Here is a 20,877-nt window from a genome sequence, read left to right on the forward strand (position 1 = left end):
ACACCCACCATTCGATACGTCGTTGGTGTGTGTGTGGCCAACCTTCTGTAAAAATTACGACGAGGTGATCTCAATCTTTCGAAATACCAGTGGAAGATGGTTTGGTTAACGCCGTAGAGAATTTCAGAAATCGGCATCAGGATAGTAATGAAATTGAACCACCCAAGACGGTACAAAAAGTTCTACAGACGTTTGGGGTTCCAGTATATATAAAATATATATATATTCCGTCTTAGACGGAATATATAGGTGTAGTTGGCTGAGGGAGCCTCAAAAACTACTTTACTGTTTCATAATAGATAGGTTTAATGTTTCGTAGTCTAGAGAAGTAAATGGGGTCGGAAGAGGAAAATTGACGGAGGAGTAGCGCGACTGTCATTGTTAATCTTAAAGTATATGTAACTGTACATCTAACGAAGTGGCAATAATTAGATAATATATATATCTACACATAAGATACCCACGTATTTGGGTAATATGGATAAAAGTATCCATGACAGTTGGATCCCAACAATATTCGTAATAAGGCAAATAAGACGCTGGTATTTATTAATCAAAGTGTTAGTCGCAAGACGCCTGGTGTTCTTAAGCTGTATCTTTCTCTGGTTAGGCCCCATTTATATTGTGCACTTCGGTTTTAGTCCCCGTACTATAGAATGGATATAAACTCGCTGCTACGTGTCCCGTGTAGGATGGCAATGTTAATTCCCCAAATTTGAGATCTTTCAGATTAAAATAATTTAATACAAAGCTTAAATTGCAGCCTCTGGAAAGTTGAAGTTAGGGGATGGGGGGGGTTGACATGAGAGGTTTAAGTGGAAAAATGGTCCATAAAGTGGATATATTAAGAGTATAAAACAGACGGAACACGAAACAATGGGTATAAATTAGATAATTTTTAGATTTAGGAAAGACATGGGTAAATACTAATTAGGTAACAGGGTTGATTTATGGAACAAATTACCACGTAACATGGAAGTTGTGGCTCCCTTCTTTGTGTCCAACATTGGTTGGACATGAATTGAAATCTTGCGAATAAGATGCTTCGTTCGGGCCAATTGGCCTTCTGCAATTGTCTTTTATTCTTACGTTCTCAAGAAATGTCCTCCCATGTCTTCTTCATCGCTCTAGGATTCAAGGCTCGATTCCTTGATTCTGATATTTTCTTTATAATCATTCTCTGGCCTTGTTTACCCATCACATTTTTATCTACTTTGCTTATTATCAAGCTAAAAGATATCTTTTCATCCTGCTACCAACATTAGTTGCACTGGGCTTTGCCTTTCCTTCATATCTGGACTTAAAATGTTACCAATACCTTTCGTCCTCCTGACATAAAGTTCGCCTAACACTTTTCGTAGCGATCTAGTTCAGTCTGCTGATGAAATGAGACTTGAAAGTGTCGTCTGCAGACGCAAACAATGCTCTCTTCTGAATCGCCTTAAGTCCTGGCTTTTTTGCTGTTGACTTTTCCCTGTAACAGTATATACTAAAATGTTCTAAATTTTCTAACATGACTTAACATAAGCCTACCCTTTTTATCTAGTTTTCTCTAACTTTCTTATTCCTATAATTTCCCCCTTTATTACACCTTGCCTTCCGTACCTGTTGCCTTGCTTTTTCTTCCAAGATTTCCTTCGCTGCTTGCCTATAAATTGAAGATGGTTATTTTTCAATTTGGATCGCATCCAAAATGTCTAACTGGAAAGCTAGTGAAGATGAGTTATCGACATGAGACTGGTCCAGGACGACAATAGACTTGAGAATAAGAACAAAGGTAACTGCAGAATGCCTAGTGGCCCATACGCGGCAGCTCCTATCTATAACCACCCAATCCCACTCGTATAAATGTCCAACCCGCGCTTCAAACAATCGAGGGACCCCACCACGTTACGCAGTAATTGGTTCCACATATCAACAACCCTGTTACCGAACCAGTATTTACCAAAGTGTTTCCTAAATCTAAACTTGTCCAATTTATACCCATTGTTTCGTGTTCTGTCTTGAGTTGATACTTTTAATACCCTATTAATATCCCCTTTTGATATGTCCATTCATCCGCTTGTAAGCTTCTATCATGTCACCCCTAACTCTTCATCTTTCCAGTGAATGCAATTTAAGTTTTATTAATCTTTCTTCATATGAAAGACTTCTAATTTGGGGAATTAACTCTCATCCTACGCTGGACACGTTCAAGGGAATTTATATCCATTCAATTGTACGGCGACCAAAACTGGACTGCATAATCTTAATGGGGCCTAACCAGAGCAAGATATAGCTAAAGAACTACACCAGGTGTCTTGTTACTAACGCTTCGATTAATAAATCCCAGTGTCCTATTCGTTTTATTACGAACATTCATGCATTGATCGTTTGGTTTTAAATTCTTACTAATCATAACTCGGACCCCTTTCGCAATCTGACTTCGCAATCTCGACACCATCTAGCTCTTATCTTATAACTCTATTATTACCTAGCCTCAAAACTTCCCATTTATTAGCATTAAACTGCATCTGCCAGTCTTTTGACCATTTTAAAACCCTATTTAGATCAACTTGAAGTGAGTCTTCTTTCGTGTTGATTTCCCTACTGATTTTTGTATAGTCTTCAAATTTGCAGATGTTGCTACTCAAACCTGAATCTAAATCATTTATATATTATAAACAGAGGTCCCAGGACAGAGCCATGAGGTACTCCACTAACTTTATCCCACTCTGACTTAAGGGGGCATATCGAAAAATATCGTTATAAATTTAAAATTGTTCAATTTGCTTATAAACTTTTTTATGAAATGGTTATATAAAGGGCTGCAACTGGTCCAAGTTTCACCATCACACCCTAAACAGAAAAGGAGAAAAAAAATACACAACATATTATGCAACGAATGTTCAACATTCTCAAATAATCTCAGGGAACACGTGTCAACTAAAATGTCTACTATGTGCTGTAGAAGCACAAACTCTTGTAATAATTGTAATATGTATGTTCAATATATTTATATTTAATTTTTTTTTCTTTTTATTTTTTTTTTTTTTTTTTTTTTTTGGCCAATTTTTTTTTCTCGTTTGTTATCAAGGGATTTGCATGAAACATGCACACCTTACTCAATGGATGCCTATCTGGAAGGGTGCCAATTATGAACGAAATCTGTCGATGTCAAGCTCAGCTACAGGTGGCCGAACTTGGATCTTTATTTTACTCTGGAAAGTAATTTACACCTTCAAATTACTTCAGAGCTTTCATTTATTAATCAATTTACATGCAAATTACACCTTATATGTAGCGTTTGTGCTTCTACAGACTCTAGTAGACATTTTAGTCCAAAGTCTATTTGTTGATTTTATAAAAATTTATAAATATCATATAGCATATTTTTTTAGTAGGGTAACTTTGAAAAATTATATTATTGCACTAAACACTTTTTTGATAAAACTGATCTAGAATCCTTTGTGCATAATTTAATATCTAAGTGTTATAGAAATGATTTTAGTTCACACATGTGTTCCCTGAAACTATTTGAAAATTCGTTGCATAATTCGTAGTTTATTTTTTTCTCCTTTTCTGTTTAGGGTGTGATGATGAAACTTGGACCAGCTGCAGCCCTTTCTATAACCATTTCATAAACATTTATAAGCAAATTGAACCACTTAATTTTACACCGATATACCCCCTTAACCCCATTTATACTGTTTCCTTTGGAATAGCCATGCCCTAATCAAACTTAATACAGCGCCCCCAATACCCTGAGCTTCTATTTTTTTAACTAGTCTTTCATGTGGCACTGTATTAAAAGCTTTGCTAAAGTCAAGGTACACATCACAATCCTTACCACTATCAACTGCCTCAACTATGCTGGAATATAAAATTAGCAAATTTGTTAAACATGAACAGCCATTTGTAAAACCATGTTGCGACTCTTTTTCTTAATTTGTTTTTAAAGATTGAGACGAATTGTATTTGCAATTATTGATTCAAGTAACTGTCCCACAATAGAAGTTAGGCTAATTGGCCGATAGTTTGACGCAAGTGATCTATCTCCTTTATTAAAGGTTGGTACCATATTAGCTACCTTCCATGAATCTGGCACTCTGCCTAACTCTCTTGATTTATTAAATATGGTAGACAGTTGCTCGGAAAGCGCCTCTTTGCATTCTTTAAGCACCCTGGCAAACACTTCATCCGGCCCTGGGGATTTGTTTGGTTTTAGTTTTACTAATTGTTTAATTACATCCTCCCTGGTAACTGCTAAACTAGTCAACCTGTCCTGATCCCCACCCAGAGACTTGTTCGGCTGAAGGCATATTGTTAAGTTCTTCTTTAGTAAATAGATATAAAATATTTGTTAAATACTACTCGTCTTGTCATTATCCGTTATTTGACCTGTCCCGGTTTTTAATGGACCTATCCATTCCCTAGTCTTAGTTCGATATAACTGGAAAAAAACCTTTGTTTTGACTTTGCTTACTCTGCTATGCGAACTTCATAGTTTTTTTTTTTTTTTTTTTTTTGCTTTCCTAATCTCTTTTTTTTAACATTTTTAACTAGTTATACGAATTCCTGTTCTAAACTGACTTCCCCATTCTTAATCCTTTTGTGCCAAGCTCTTTTTACCTATAAGGTTCTTTAAATTCTGTTATCCACTTTGGGTCTTTAGTATTCGATTTATTCAATTTGTATGGTATACTACGTTACTGTGCTTTTAGAATATTTTTACTTATATATTAAATCTACATAAAATCCCTTTTTACGTCACCTATCGCTGGGTTCATGTCTCGCTCAACGACCGGCCCACACCCCATACCCAAGACTTTCCAATCTATTTGACCCCAAAAATTTCTTAGGCTATTAAAATCAGCTTTTTGAAAATCAGGCACTTTAACAGAATTTTCTCTTACAGGTCTATTCCATTCTATGCAAAATCTGATTTCTTTGTGCTCGCTGTTCCCTAGCTCGCCACCTATTTCGATGTCATTAATTTGTTTCGCTGTTGGTTAACACAATCTAAAATTATTTTCCCGAGTTGGTTCCTTAATGTGTCGTGTAAGAAAGCAATCTTCAATTAATTCTAGGAAATCTTCTGCTTCACTATTCCCTGTTTTGTTCAACCAGTTTATTCCACTAAAATTAGTCACCCATGACATAAATACTGTTAGATCTAGATGCTTTAGATATTTCATCCCATAGATGCTTTGCTTCCATTCTGTCTAAATTTGGTGGCCTATATATAACTCCTATTATAATAATTTTTGCTTTTTCGTTTAATTGTATCCAAATAGTTTGTGGCTCGGTTTTGATTCCCTCTTTGAGACTACATTTCTAATTGTCCCTAACATGTATGGCTTCTCCCCCCTCCTCATCTAATATATTGATCTGTGTGAAATAGTTTAAATCCATTTATTTGATATTCGGCTTATAGTTCTCTATTTTCTACATTCATCCACGTTTCGGCAAGTGCAATAATATTTTTTTTTTCTGTGCAGACAAGAGCATTTAATTTGTTAATTTTATTTCTTGGACTTCTACTGTTAGTGTAATATACCCTAAGTGAATTGTTATTTTGAGGCCCTTTTCTTTCCCTGATTATTTCGCCAATTCCTTTCTCCCACAAACCCATACTTTCATTACCTTCTTCCTCGAAATCAATTCCCGTACCACTATCTACTAACAGTTTAAACCCGAACACCTTTAACCACTGGTTCCATCGAGCTCGCAACAACCCCAGCCCTCCATAGATGCACCCCATCACGAGCATACATTTCATTTCTTCCATACAAGTGTTCCCATTTGTCTATGAAAGATATTGCATTTGATTTGAAATCTTTCCAGCCGGCAATTGACACAAAGTGCCCTCGACATCCATTCATTTCCCACTCCCTTTCTTGGAAGAATGCCACATATGATTGGGATTCCTCCCTTGCTCCTAACTAATTCAATGGCTATCCTGAATCTGTTGGTTCCTCACTCCTAACTTGACCAACATCATTACCCCCTGCATTTTTTTTTATACAATAAAATTCATTAATTTTTTATATACATGCATACATTAATTTATATACATATATTTTTATATATTTTTATTATATACAATAACCAGATACAAATCATATATGTAAATTATATTATATTTAAATCATAAATCATATTATATCATGTTTATAAAAATACTGAATTAAATTTTTTTTATTTACATATAATTTAATTATGAGAAGCTCTGGCGTTGTCTTGACTGTCCTCCTTGTCTGTTTCAGTTGTTTCAGTCGTCGTCTGAGAAATCAACAAACTTTGTCGTCGTCTTAAACTTCTTCTGTCTCGTCTAAATGGCGTGTGTCAGGTTCATTCACCTTAGCCACAATATACGAATACATAGTGGTGGTATTTTCCAAGGGTGGCTTGGAATTAGCCAATGCCATGTGAATGGTCCAGGACGGACAGAAACGTCGTCGTCCTTTCACCTTCTAGTGTGGTCTGGTCGACATACTCTAGCCACGTTGACTCGTCGCCTGCACACGACATGAAGGAACTGAGATTCTCTCTGTGAGGAGAAGCAAAGAAGATAATATGTTGCAGCCGTTCCAGACTACAGGCACATCACCCTCGGCTACTTCATACTAGACGGGTAAGAAGTTGGGACAGTGTTAATAAATGAGTAGTGAAGAAGAGTTAGAATTGGTCAGTGGGAAATTTATCAAAGATCAACAAATTATCCTCCAAACTAAGCTGGGTCTCTTAAGCTTGTAGTGAAAGAAGCCACGTTAGGTTCTTGTATTTTTGTTCCTGCTTTTAAATAGTGATGTATATGCACTAAAATATGGAAGGACTGCAATGGGATTGAACTCGGGTCCCTAGACACGTACTATCAGTTGAACAATGACTAAAATACCTCGAGTATACTTACTCAAAGTTTGAAAGGTACCAACATTAGTGACTATAAATGTATCGGTAAAACAATGTATATTTGTTTTAAAGAAAATCTGAATTTGCATATATATATATATATATATATATATATATATATATATATATATATATATATAGCAGGTTGAATATTAAATAACGTTCCTATTTCGTAATTTCACAGATGGAGGGGTAAATGAGCTTGACCAGACGGATGTTGCGTACATAATTCGTCAACTAATTGAGAAGTTCATGGTAAGTACAACCTCTCTTATTAAATTGCTCGATAAATGCAAACTAAACCGCCATAACGAAGGAAAGATGTAAGGTTTCGTAAATGTTCGATTAATCCTCGTCCATTTCGTAGCACTTGATGTCTCCCAGTAAAAATTTTAGCTTCATTGCACGTATTAACCCCATTAAAAAGTTAAAAATATATGACTGAGCAATTGCAGAAAGCCTATTGGCCCATACGAGACGGCTCTTGTTATATTCACCCAGTCTCAAACAAATGTCTAACCTACGCTTGAAACAATCGATGTACCCCACTTGTATGTTATGCGGTAATTGGTTCCGCACAATTTCTACCATGTTACCGAACCAGTATCTGATTACACAGAAGTCACAATAGCGTGATGCATCAAATGAACAAATCCATAATGGCCGTGATGAGGATTCGAACCTTCTCCCTGTGAGAGCCTTGAGGGCAGGTGCACTAAAAATGGCTTTTTTTTTTTTTTTACCCTGTCGTGGCGCAGTCGAATAAGATGCGTCAGAGATCAACCCAGTCGTAAGTTCGAACCCTACTGAGGGCCTTTTTTCGTTATAGATTTATTCATATATTTATTTATTCTTCACCTCTCTAGAGAATGCAATTTAAGCTTTGTCATTCTTTAAATGATTTATATATTTAATTACTATTTGTGCACTGTATCCATATTAACGTTTTCTTATCCTCAGATAAGTACACCGAAGCTCTACGTCTTAAAAGGCATGGGAAGTTTGGATAACAATGTCGTATGTGAAGGTTCAAAAGTTGATCGGAGAAAGGAGTTAGTTGCCCTCCTGAACAAGAGGTCTACACTTTAAGAAAGATTAACCCCCACGTCCTTATTTAAGTGACGCTGGGTAGATAAGGAACTTTGCTATTTCAAGACGCCCAAGGTTCTCTCAAAACATAAAGCAATCATAAACGTGAAACTCTGCAGACATACCCTGCCGAACCAATATCGGTGTCCCAAGGGTGAACTTCAAGGAGTATTTCTCTAAGAATGCTGTGGAATCTAATAACATGTCAACAGCCTGAATAATGACCAGCAACCTTTGGATAAAACTATTACCCTGTATTCCTATATTGAGGCTACAATGAATAAATAAAATCTAGACAACTGAAAAGACAACAAAGTTTGTAGATTCCTCCTAGGAAAAATGAGGAGAATAAAACGAACGGACAAACAGAATCTAGACAACCAAAAGACAAAGCTTCTCATAATAACAAATTATATGTAAATTATAATTTGTTCTTAAATTAACGAGTAATGGGTAGTACAATGACCATTACTAAAACTGAATTTGTCGCCCTTCAGTATTTTTATAAACATGAATGTTATACAAATTGTATCTTTTATCATTAATAAATTGTATATACACCAGAAATGTTATTTTCCATTTGGGTGTATAAATTTTTTACACAAAAATCAGATATTAAGGGAAGAGTCACTCTTTACTAATACATATTCATTTATAACTGGATCATTTTACACTTAAAATAGGAAATTTCCCAATTATAACAATTAACTATTTAAAACTTCTAATAATATACCACCATGATTTTTAGCTTTTAAGCCCAACTACAAATTTATACTCAAATATAGGTATTTTGAATATTATTCAGGTTAAAATATGAATTAAGTTTAATATTATTGCAATACCTGTGACGTCACTGCAAGGATAGAGTAAACTATTTTCTTAAGCCCTCTTGAGCGAGAATCTTGCACATCTTGTCTTCTCTAAATCCTGTACTAAAATCTTAGTTCTCACATGAATTGCAGCGTGCGTGTGGGGCCATAATGGTTTGGACAGCCAAGATAATTTGGCCATCCTAATGGGTTGAACGGCCAAGAGAACTTAACCCGCGACCCGAGGATTCCTGAATGAGTTGACAATAAACCCAATTGAAATGTTATAAAACACAAGACGTAGAAAGATTAATTTTAAAGTTTAGGGATGATGTAAGTACAGTTTCTCTGAGCATGGAAGCCCTTATATGAGTACATCTTAAAACTAAAGTATGTATTTCTTAAGCAAAACCTTTGGAAGAGTTACAAGAAAGTAAGTAATTATCAAAAGAAGGCACCAAACTGGGAAGGCTATGTAGCACCATCAAATGCGCAAAATATAGGGCGCTAAATATCACCAAGGATGCCAATAAGAGAACAAAAACACACAAGGCGAACGATATCAAAAGTATCAGAGTCGCCAAGAATTCTATTGAGGGACAGGTGACCGCGAGGGGCGGTCGGAAAGCAAGACGCATGCTCATCCTGGAAGTCAGGACATTCAAGAAGGACATGCACGACCGTTAGAGGGACAATGCAACTAGGACAATAAGGAGCAGATCGGCGCTCCATCAAGTGACCATGGGTTAAGCGAGTATGGCCAATACGCAACCTCGCAAGAGCTGTTTCCCACCGCCGGTTACGGTGGAAGGAGGACGGCCACGAGGAAACACAACATTTAAGAGTACATAGCTTGTTACCAGTAACAGACACCCAAGAAGCCTGCCAATGGGTAAGGACTGAGGAATGGATAACCGGGTAAAAGTCGGAATACGGAATGCCTTTACGAGAGATGGGACAAGAGCGGACAGCTTCCTTGGCAGCAGCATTCGCACGCTCATTGAAAGACACACCAATATGACTGGGAACCCAACAAAACTCAACCGACTTAAATTTACTGTGAACAAGAAACGGCCAATGCTGGATCTCGACAACTACTGGATGGACCGGATTAAAGGACCCGAGAGCCATGAGGGCATTACGAAAGTCAACAACAACTACAAAGGAAGACTGACAACGAGAAAGCAGGAGACGAAGAGCAAAGATAATAACATAAAGTTCCGCTGTAAAGATGCTAGTCTCCGGAGGTAAGCGACACATATAAGTGTGATCAGGAAAAACAACAGAGTAGCCAACACCGTCCGCCGACTTGGACCCATCGGTGAAGACAGAAACGGAGCGGGAGTGAGAAGAAAAGTGCTCAAGGAAAAGGCGTTTTAGAACCGTAGGAGGGGTAAAAGCATTAGTGATACGGGTCAAGGAAGTACAAAACCGCGGAAGAGGGACTCTCCACGGGGGCAAAGAAGGAACAACACGAGGAGAAACATTAGAAATACGAACGGAAAGAGAATCCTGGAGGCGAGATAACCGGACAGAAAGAGGGAGGTGGTGAAGAGGAACAGGAACCGCAGGAGGGGTTAAAGTTACAGCACGACAGAGGCGAGAGGAAGGATGTTGTAAGGACCGCGCAAGATAGCGAAGACAGTAGCGATCACGGCGGTCCTGGAGAGACAGGAAGCCAGTGTCAACATACAAGCTAAAGACGGGAGTCGAACGAAAGGCACCAGAACTGAGGCGCAACCCAGTATGGTGCAAAGCATCAAGACGGCGAAGAGTAGAAGGAGAAGCAGACGAGTAAGCAGGGCAACCATAATCGAGCTTAGACAGGACAAGAGAGGAATGTAAAGCAAGGAGAGTGCGCCTATCTGCCCCCCAAGAAGTATGGGACAAGACCCGAAGGAGGGTAAGGGCCTTAGAGCACTCAACACGGAGGTAAGAGATATGGGGAGACCAAGACAAACGAGTGTCAAGGAATAACCCCAAAAGCTTCGTGGAATCTTTGTATTCAAGGGGATGACCATAAAGTGACAAAGAGGGACGAAGAACAACCCGTTTCCGCGTAAAAGTCATGGTACAAGTCTTAGAAGTAGAGAACTTGAAGCCATGATCGGTGGCCCAAGACGACACGGCATCAATTGCAAGTTGAAGCCGGCGCTGAAGGAGAGGCGAATCAGCACCCTGACAGCAAAGGGTAAGATCATCGACATAGAGAGCGGAGAAGACACCAGAAGGAAGAGAGGAAAGAAGACCATTGAGGGCAACCAGAAAAAGAGTAGTGCTCAGAACACTACCCTGGGTCACACCTTCGTATTGCTGAAAAGAGGCAGAGAGCGCGGTACCAAGGCGCACCCGAAAAGAACGAAGAGAGAGGAAGCTGCGGAGAAAGAGAGGGAAATGACCACGAAGGCCAAAAGAATGAAGTTGAGATAGAATATGATATCGCCAAGTGGTGTCGTAAGCCTTTTCCAGGTCAAAAAGGACGGCAACAACGGAGGTCTACGCAGCAAAAGCAGTACGAATATAGACCTCCAAGTTCACCAGGACATCTGTCGTGCTGCGGCACTTGCGGAAACCAAATTGAGAAGGGGAGAGGTGATGGTGTTCCAGGAACCACATCAGACGAACGTTAACCATACGTTCAAAGAGTTTGCAGACACAACTTGTGAGAGCAATAGGGCGAAAGTCCTTAGGGGAAGTACCCAGAGACCCCGTTTTGCGAACAGGGAGGACAACGGATTCGAGCCAGTCCTCAGGGACTGACGATGACTCCCAGATCCGATTATACAGACTCAGTAAATACTGAGACGTGCACGGAGGGAGATGGCAAAGCATCTCATAATGAATACAATCGGAGCCTGCCGCCGTAGAACCGCAGAGGGCCAGGGCAGAACGAAGTTCAGAGAGAGAGAAGGGATCATTATAGGGAAGTTGAAGACGAGTGCAGAAATCTAAAGGACGAGACTCAAGGACAGGTTTACGAAGAAGAAAAGAATGGGGAAGATGAAGACCAGAGCTAACAGAAGAAAAGTGGGAACCCAGTACGGAAGCGACCTGCAACGGGTCCGCCACAAGAGTATCATGGAGGTGAAGGACCGGTGAAACATCGGGAACAAATTTACCCGCTATCTTGCGGATACGCTTCCAGATCTGGGCCAGAGGAGTTTCGGACGTAATTGTTGAGACAGAAGATGCCCAACTTTCACGTTTAGCCGTACGGATGGCCCTACGGGCCACCGCACTCGCTTTCCGAAAGAAAAGAAAAGAATCGGTCGTCTGCCTACGGCGGTGCCTCTTCCAGGCTGCACGCTTACAGCGGAGAGCCCGAGCACAGTCCGCATTCCACCAGGGAACGAACTTCCGTGGACCCTGAGAGGAAGAGCGAGGGATAGAGCGGAGGGCAGCGTTGAAGACAGTGTCATGAAAAAGGAGGAGAGCGCGAGAGAGAGGCAGAAGGGAGAGGTCAAAGAGAGTAGCACTGAGGGTAAGTAGGGTCCAGTCCGCCTTAGCAAACTGCCACCTAGGGAACGAGAGGGAAGGGCGAAAAGAGAAAAAGGAAACAAGGATGGGGAAATGATCACTTCCATGGAGGTCATCAAAAACCTGGCACGTGAAATCTAAGTAAAGAGAAGAAGAGCAGAGAGAAAGATCAAGACAAGAAAGGGTGCAAGTCCGAGAGTCCAAATGAGTGGGCTCACTAGAATTCAGAAGAGACAGGGAAGAAGAGAGGAGAAACGGCTCAAGAAGGCGACCCCGGGTATTCGTCAGAACGTCACCCCAAAGAGAATGACGACAATTGAAGTCACCCAGCAGGAGCACAGGCTCCGGCAAGGAGTCTAGGAGGTGTTTCAAATCAGGAAGAGAAAGCGTGACACTCGGGGGGAGATAAATGGAACAAACTGTGTACCATTTCCCCACAAAGATACGAGCAGCAGAACAATGAAGAGGCGAAGGAAAAAGTAAAGGAACAAAGGGAACATCAGCACGAATCAAAAGAGCAGAAGAATTAGAAGCCCCAGCAACGGCTGGGGGGGGGGGAGAGAAAGGAATAGCCACGAAAACGACCAGGACGAGCACCAAGCATCGGCTCCTGGAGACAGACACAAAGGGGCGAAAACCGCGAAATCAGAAGTTGGAGTTGGAGGAAATTGGCGTAATAACCTCGAACGTTCCATTGAAGAATGGACAACGACGAGAATAGAAAAGACAAAAACAGAGAATGAAGAGTTACAAGCATGAGATCAGACGAATATATGAATTCCCCCTAACCCCCACACCTTCCTTAAAAAAAATCTGATAGTTATGTCATACAATATGTAGATTTACGCGATTACTGAACATGAAAATACAAAAATATGAAGTCTTCCCAACACACCTATTCCTTTTTCCTTAACTTTCCGTCGGTGTGTGATGGCAGCTCTGATATTTTTCTCGTTGCCTAAGATAGCACAAAAGCCTTTGATAAAGTTTGCTATCAGGTTCTTGTTTTCCGTAACTGCAAGTTTCCTATTCCTTTGGGTCGGTCTTTTCCCCTCTAATCACTATCTTATATAGTATTGTTCCTGAGCCGTTATAATTTACAGTACTGTTATTTGTCCGTTAAGGGTTCTGAAGTCACTTTTTTGAGAGGCCGGGCCGATACCGCAATTAAAATATAAGACTTGGAAAATATATAATTTGTTTAAATTGGTAAGATCATATATGAGCATCAACTGTTATCAAAGTATATATATTTCTTTTTGAGACGACCTGTATTTAAAAATTTTAAGGTTAATCTTCAGTGTGTATTTCGAACTTCAGCATTAATAGAAGAAACTCAATTGATAATAATATTGAAATACAGAATTTAAAAAATGACACACATTATATATTCTCTTGATAGCGTTTGTCTTACAAATATGCCTTCAATGAACTCAAGTATTTAAAGCAGTGGAAAGTAGATAAACATTATTCAACTTGAATTTAATAAAGAATTTAGAAATGTAGATGTTGAAGGTATCAGCAGACAAACATTAAATATAATTAAGGCAAGGCTATAAGACAGAAATTATTCCTCGAAAAGTTCATAATGCTCAAGATTTTCATCAAAGCATCTAATAAATAGATTTTCTCGCTTTCCAACACTAAGATTCATTAAAAATGTCTATATCCAAAGACAGATAATGGTCAGCGACAAACACAAAGCTTAACTCTAACTAGTCTTTCAGATTCCCAAACTCTCCAACTTCATCTGTTTCTTACGAGTTTAAAATAGGTACGATTTTAGCAAGGTGTCCCAGCGCCTTCTTTCCCAGGAAACTTCCTGGACTCTATATCTCGAGACTTCGCACTATAGTAGTTTAATATCACATAGTGGAGCATTCGACATCTCCCAGGAGGCCAATAACGCATCTTTCAGGTCATCGATCATTCTTAGAGGTCGCTTGGGTGGTGTTGTTTTATGCAATGTTTTTGTTTGCCTTTCCCACGACTGCCATCATGCCTGGCTCACCATCAACTTCTTGTCCACCTCTCAACACCATCACCATCTTGGCCACCTCTCACCACCACCATCTTGTCCACCTCTCAACACCATCATCTTGTCCACCTCTCAACACCATCATCTTGTCCACCTCTCAACACCACCATCTTGTTATCTTCATGCCTCTCTCTACATTTATGTCTTCCAATTACTCTGCGCTGCTTTGCAATTTCATTTCTGATTACAGTCCACACTGTTTGGGAAAGTAGGTTTATCTTCTTTATTTTCCGGTTAATTAATATTTTCACTGTTCATTCTTTGTATTTATTCATCCACCATTATATCCAGATCCAGACAATTTCTTTATGCGGGATATTCAAACCCCTGTAAATATAACTGATATAAACACGAGCGCACTAAATTTTGAAAAAGAAATTGAAAACATGCCCATGCACTCGGCCCCAGGTCCAGACTCATGGAATTCAATATTTATAAAGAAATGCAAAGTGTCGGTCGCACAGGCACTCAGTATAGTGTGGAGGAAGAGCTTGGACACGGGGGAGATACCAGATGCACTTAAAGTAGCAGACATAGCCCCTCTACACAAGGGAGGGAGCAAAGCATTGGCAAAAAATTATAGACCAGTTGCACTAATATCGCACATCATAAAAGTATTTGAGAGAGTGATTAGGAGTCAGGTAACCAATTTCATGGAGACCAATGACCTTCACAACCCAGGCCAACATGGATTTCGAGAGGGAAGATCGTGCCTCTCACAGCTACTTGAGCACTACGACAAAGTCACTGAGGCATTAGAAGAGAAACAGAATGCTGATGTGATATACACGGACTTCGCAAAGGCTTTCGATAAATGTGACCATGGCGTGATAGCACACAAAATGAAGTCAATGGGAATAACCGGTAAAGTAGGACGCTGGATACTCAGTTTTCTGTCAAACAGGACTCAGCGAGTAACTGTCAACCATATAAAATCTAGTCCAAGTGCAGTGAAAAGCTCTGTACCTCAGGGTACAGTCCTTGCACCGCTGCTTTTCCTTATTCTCATATCAGATATAGACAAAAATACAAGTCACAGCTTCGTATCATCCTTTGCAAATGACACAAAAATCAGTATGAAAATTACCTCGGCTGAGGACATTGAAAAACTTCAAGCTGATATTAATAAAGTTTTCGACTGGGCATCAGAAAATAACATGATGTTTAACAGTGATAAATTCCAGGTACTCAGGTACGGTAAAAATGAGGACCTTAAACATAATACAGAGTACAAAACACAATCAAATGTACCCATAGTAGGAAAACAGCATGTAAAGGATTTGGGAATAATAATGTCTGACGACCTAACGTTTAAGGAGCATAACCAGCAAATATTGCGACAGCCAGAAAAATGATAGGATGGATTACGAGAACTTTCAAATCCAGGGATCCCATCACAATGGTTGTACTCTTCATGTCACTTGTGTTGTCCCGTCTTGAGTACTGCTCAGTACTCACTTCCCCCTTCAGAGCAGGAGAGATTGCTGAAATAGAAGGAATACAGAGAACATATACGGCACGCATAGAGCAATAAAGCACCTAAATTATTGGGATCGTCTCAAAGCCCTCCAAATGTACTCACTAGAAAGAAGACGAGAGAGATATCAAATAATATACACCTGGAAGATACTGGAGGGCCAAGTAACAAATCTACACAGTAAAATAACAACGTACTGGAGTAAACGATATGGAAGAAAATGTAGAATAGAACCAGTGAAGAGCAGAGGTGCCATAGGCACAATCAGAGAACACTATAAACATCAGAGGTCCGCGGTTGTTCAACGTCCTCTCAGCAAGCATAAGAAATATTGCCGGAACAGCCGTGGACATTTTCAAGAGGAAACTAGATTTATTCCTCCAAGGAGTGCCGGACCAACCGGGCTGTGGTGGGTATGTGGGCCTGCGGGCCGCTGCAAGCAACAGCCTGGTGGACCAAGCTCTCACAAGTCAAGCCTGACCTCGGGCCGGGCTTGGGGAGAAGAAGAACTCCCAGAACCCCATGAACCAGATATATATTTCGCCCAATAACTTGCAAGATATTTTTTACTAAAATTTATCCCAATTGCAAAGAATTACATCTACATCTAAGCATGTTTTGCCCGATGTATACTATTTATTTTATTTTATTTATATATATGTGGAAGAGTTCTTACTTTATTGTAAAGCCACTAGCACCAATAGCGTTTCGGGCAGGTCCCTAATCTGAATTTTTCCTGGAATACGACCCGCTAAATCGTTTAAGAATGATGTACCCATTCACTGCTGGGCGAACAGACTCTACAGTTAAGGATTTGTGTCTAGTCAATCTTCCTTGGCCAGGATACGAACCCAGGTCAAATCGCTCGTGAACTCTAGGTCATTACAAAAGGACTCAAGATCTCAACGATGTTATATCAATAAATTTTGTAAACAAAGGAAGCGGCAAAGAGGTTTTTGTTCGTCAATCTCTCTTTAAGACATCTAATTCCGTCTCGCTGACATGAGAAAACAGGTATAATCATGTCATGCTGGGTTGTCATAAACTACATATAAGAAATAAGAAACAGCAGAAGGCTATTGGCCTTCTGTGGTAGTTCTTAGTCGTATTCACCCAAACTCATATATGTCTAAACTACGCTTTAAACTATCAGATAATCCCCCATCTATTAAATAACCCGGTAATCAGTTCCACATATTAACAACAGTGTTTCTTAACCGGTATTTACCCAAAGATAAAATTTGGGTGTAGAAACAGATTCAATAATGTTCCTATTGAAAATGCTTTTACAGTTCGTTGTTGTAGAAGCCTTCTCCCGATCAACCCCCTCCCCATCCGGCCCTGCTGCTGTCTTCTCTAATTATGCCGGATCGCTTTTCCTTTTCATTATGTTTCGTTTTACTCCCCCCTCTTCTCCTATCTGCTTGTCGTTTCCTGCCGACCTTTTGCTTGTTTTGGATTATTTCTTTGGACTTCTTCTATTTTGACGCCCGGGTGCTTGGGGAGGCATACTCTTGCACCCGTAGAACTGTTGTACACGACGTCTCGAGCGAGGGGAACCTTTAATTGTCAATCCCACTTTCGTCGCTGAACCCGATCTCGACGGACTGACGGTTCTTAAGGTGGCGTCTGTGGGGCGTATACTCACGACGCACCCCTAGGGGGCCCTGGCATGATCAGCGATAGCTTCCTGTTGGGTGTCCTGCCTCTAATTGTGGCTCCATGGTGGGTATGGGGGCACATTCGTGGATGAATTTCTTTCTCTTTGTCTCTGTCGATGAATGTTTCCGTTGTACCCTCTCAGGCTCGTGGGGTGGGCGACCAAGCCCCCGAGTCAGCCTGTATTGGAAGACCAGGCTCTGTAGCTCCCGCTGCGTTGGGCCCCGACCTTGCTCCTCCTTTGACCGTCCTGACTTCTTCCCCCAGCTCCCCTCCCTCCTCTGTGGTTGGGTCGAGCCTCCAGCCCCCAGTGGTGACCACTTCGTCCCCTGATGCGGCTAAGTCTCTCGTTGTGACTACTGCACCTTTTGACCCCTCTCTCTCTGGGGGTTCTCAACGCCGTTCGCGCCCCAGCCGCACTCGCTCGATTCCTTCCCGTGCTGACGCGTATCAGGCCTTGTTTGGTCCTGCTTCATGGGCCAAATACTTTGATCTCCTCCCTCTTGGTTCTGCGCCTCCTGACGATTTCTCCCTCCATCGGCATCTTGTAGATTCCGTGGATGCGTCTGTTACTTTCAACCCCACTCGTCTCGGTACACGTGTCGTTGCTGCTCCTTCTCAGGATGCAGCTTCCCGCTTGGCTGCCTTATCTTGCCTTGGCGAGATCCCTGTTCGGGTCTCCAAGAACGTTCGGATGAATGCCAGTGTTGGCACTATTCTCCTCCCACCCCATGTTGCAACTGGTGTTCGGAATCTGCAGGATTGCCACGATGATATTCGGCATATCCTTGATGCCCAAGGCCATTCTGTCCTCCAGGTTGACTCGTTTACTCGTCCCCTTCGAGGTCGTCGCCGTCAACCCCTTCGCGTTGTGAAGATCACCTTTGATGGTAGGACCCTTCCATCCTCTGTCATTCTTGCTGGTGCTAGGTGTTCTGACCAGGAGTATATTCCTTCTCCTTGACTTTGTAACAAGTGCTGGAGGTTTGGGCATGGTGCCCTTCGCTGCTCTGGGACTGTCTCTCTCTGTCCTTTGTGTGGGGGTGAAGGTCACTCTATGTCGGAGTGCTCTTCCCCCCAAGCTCGCTGCCTCAACTGCGGTGATGCCCATCCTACCTTCTCCCGTGCCTGTGTCCATTACAAGCTTGAGGCAGCCGTCCTCAACCTGAAGCACCGGGAGCGTTTATCTTTTCCTGAGGCGAGGCGCCAGGTTCGCCGGCTCCCACCATATACTAACGTATCTTATGCTCGCGTGTTGCGCTCTTCCTCTCCTCGTCCTTCCCTCCTTCCTCAGACTCACAACCGTTTCCGGGCCTTGGACCCTGATACGCCCACTGCCCCCCTCCTCTGTTCCTTTGCGTTCTGTCCCGAGGGGTCCCCCTCCTGGTCCTCTGTCTGGGGTTCCCCTTCTTTCTACCCGGTCTGTCATGTCTCCTGTGTCTTCTTCCTCGTCTCCCTCCGATCCTCCTTCCCATCCTCTTCCTCCATCTATCGGCTCTTCCCGCCGCCGGTCGGTGCAGGCGGATGTCCATCGCTCTCCTAACGGCCGTCGTGTGTGCTCTCGTTCAGCTTCTCCTGTTGAGACACTGGAATCCGTTGCCCGGTACGTAGTTGCTGGGACACCGGTCTCTTTAAGTCAGAAGCGTAAGCCTGGCTCCTCTCCTTCCTCCTCCCCGGCAGGTAAGAAGGCTTCGCTTTCTTCCTCAGCTCCTACTTCTGGCTCTGTTGCTCCTTCCCCTCCCATTTCAGTGATTGCGCCCCCTTTTCCTGCTATGGAGGTTTCTTTGGCCCCTGCTTCCCTTTCGGTTGCTGCTCTTGCTGAAGTGCGCTCCCCTCTTTCTACTCCCCCTCTTCCTGCTGCTGTCCTTGATTGCTCCTCTCCGTTGTCTCCTCCTCTTCCTCCTTCGGACCCCGCCCGCCCACCTCTGATCTGTTCTCCCGTTTCCTTCCCTCCGTCTTTACTCAGTTTACCCATGCCCCCTAACCCTGACTTTGCTGACCCTGATCCCGACCCTGATATTCTTTAACGTGCTCTGTTGCTCTTTCGCCTTTGTTTCTTCCTTGTTCTCTGTTTTTGTCCTTTCTCTTCTCGTCGTTGTCCATTCTTCAATGGAACGTTCGAGGTTATTACGCCAATTTCCTCGAACTCCAACTTCTGATTTCGCGGTTTTCGCCCCTTTGTGTCTGTCTCCAGGAGCCGATGCTTGGTGCTCGTCCTGGGTGTTTTCGTGGTTATTCCTTTCTCCCCCCCCCCAACCGCCCCAGCCGTTGCTGGGGCTTCTAATTCTTCTGCTCTCTTGATTCGTGCTGATGTTCCCTTTGTTCCTTAACTTTTTCCTTCGCCTCTCCATTGTTCTGCTGCTCGTATCTTTGTGGGGAAATGGTACACAGTTTGTTCCATCTATCTCCCCCCGAGTGTCCCACTTTCTCTTCCTGATTTGAAACACCTCCTAGACTCCTTGCCGGAGCCTGTGCTTCTGCTGGGTGACTTCAATTGTCGTCATTCTCTTTGGGGTGACGTTCTGACGAATACCCGGGGTCGCCTTCTTGAGCCGTTTCTCCTCTCTTCTTCCCTGTCTCTTCTGAATTCTGGTGAGCCCACTCATTTGGATTCCCTAGGTGGCAGTTTGCTAAGTCGGACTGGACCCTATTTACCCTCAGTGCTGCTCTCTCTGATCTCTCCCTTCTGCCTCTCTCTCGCGCTCTCCTCCTTTTTCATGACACTGTCTTCAACGCTGCCCTCTACTCTATTCCTCGCTCTTCCTCTCGGGGTCCACGGAAGTGCGTTCCCTGGTGGAATGCGGACTGTGTGCGGACTGTCCGCTGTAAGCGTGCAGCCTGGAAGAGGCACCGCCGTAGGCAGACGACCAATTCTTTTATTTTCTTTCGGAAAGCGAGTGCGGTGGCCCGTAGGGACATCCGTACGGTTAAACGTGAATGTTTGGCATCTTATGTCTCAACAATTACGTCTGAAACTCCTCTGGCCCATATCTGGAAGCGTATCCGCAAGATAGCGGGTAAGTTCGTTCCCGATGTTTCACCGGTCCTTCACCTCCATGATACTCTTGTGGCGGACCAGTTGCAGGTCGCTTCCGTACTGGGTTCTCACTTTTCTTCTGTTAGCTCTGGTCTTCATCTTCCCCAATCTTTCCTTCTTCGTAAACCTGTCCTTGAGTCTCGTCCTTTAGATTTCTGCACTCGTCTTCAGCTTCCCTATAATGATCCCTTCTCTCTCTCTGAACTTCGTTCTACCCTGGCCGATGGTATCGGCCGACGGGCTCCGATGGTATTCATTATGAGATGCTTCGCCATCTTCCTCCGTGCACGTCTCAGTATTTACTGAGTCTGTATAATCGGATCTGGGAGTCGTCGTCAATCCCTAAGGACTGGCTCGATGCCGTTGTCCTCCCTGTTCGCAAACCGGGGTCTCTGGG

General features: G+C 42.3%; 1 long non-coding RNA gene across 1 annotated transcript; it reads left to right on the forward strand.

Moving 5' to 3' along the window:
• LOC138368770 (uncharacterized) lies at positions 1–8,469 on the forward strand. The gene is made up of 4 exons (XR_011229674.1): positions 1–170; positions 6,249–6,616; positions 7,079–7,149; positions 7,855–8,469. It is a non-coding gene; the product is annotated as an uncharacterized lncRNA (long non-coding RNA).
• The last annotated feature ends 12,408 nt before the right edge of the window (positions 8,470–20,877 follow it).

This window comes from Procambarus clarkii, chromosome 26 (genome assembly GCF_040958095.1).
Source record: "Procambarus clarkii isolate CNS0578487 chromosome 26, FALCON_Pclarkii_2.0, whole genome shotgun sequence".
Lineage (NCBI taxonomy): Eukaryota > Metazoa > Arthropoda > Malacostraca > Decapoda > Cambaridae > Procambarus > Procambarus clarkii.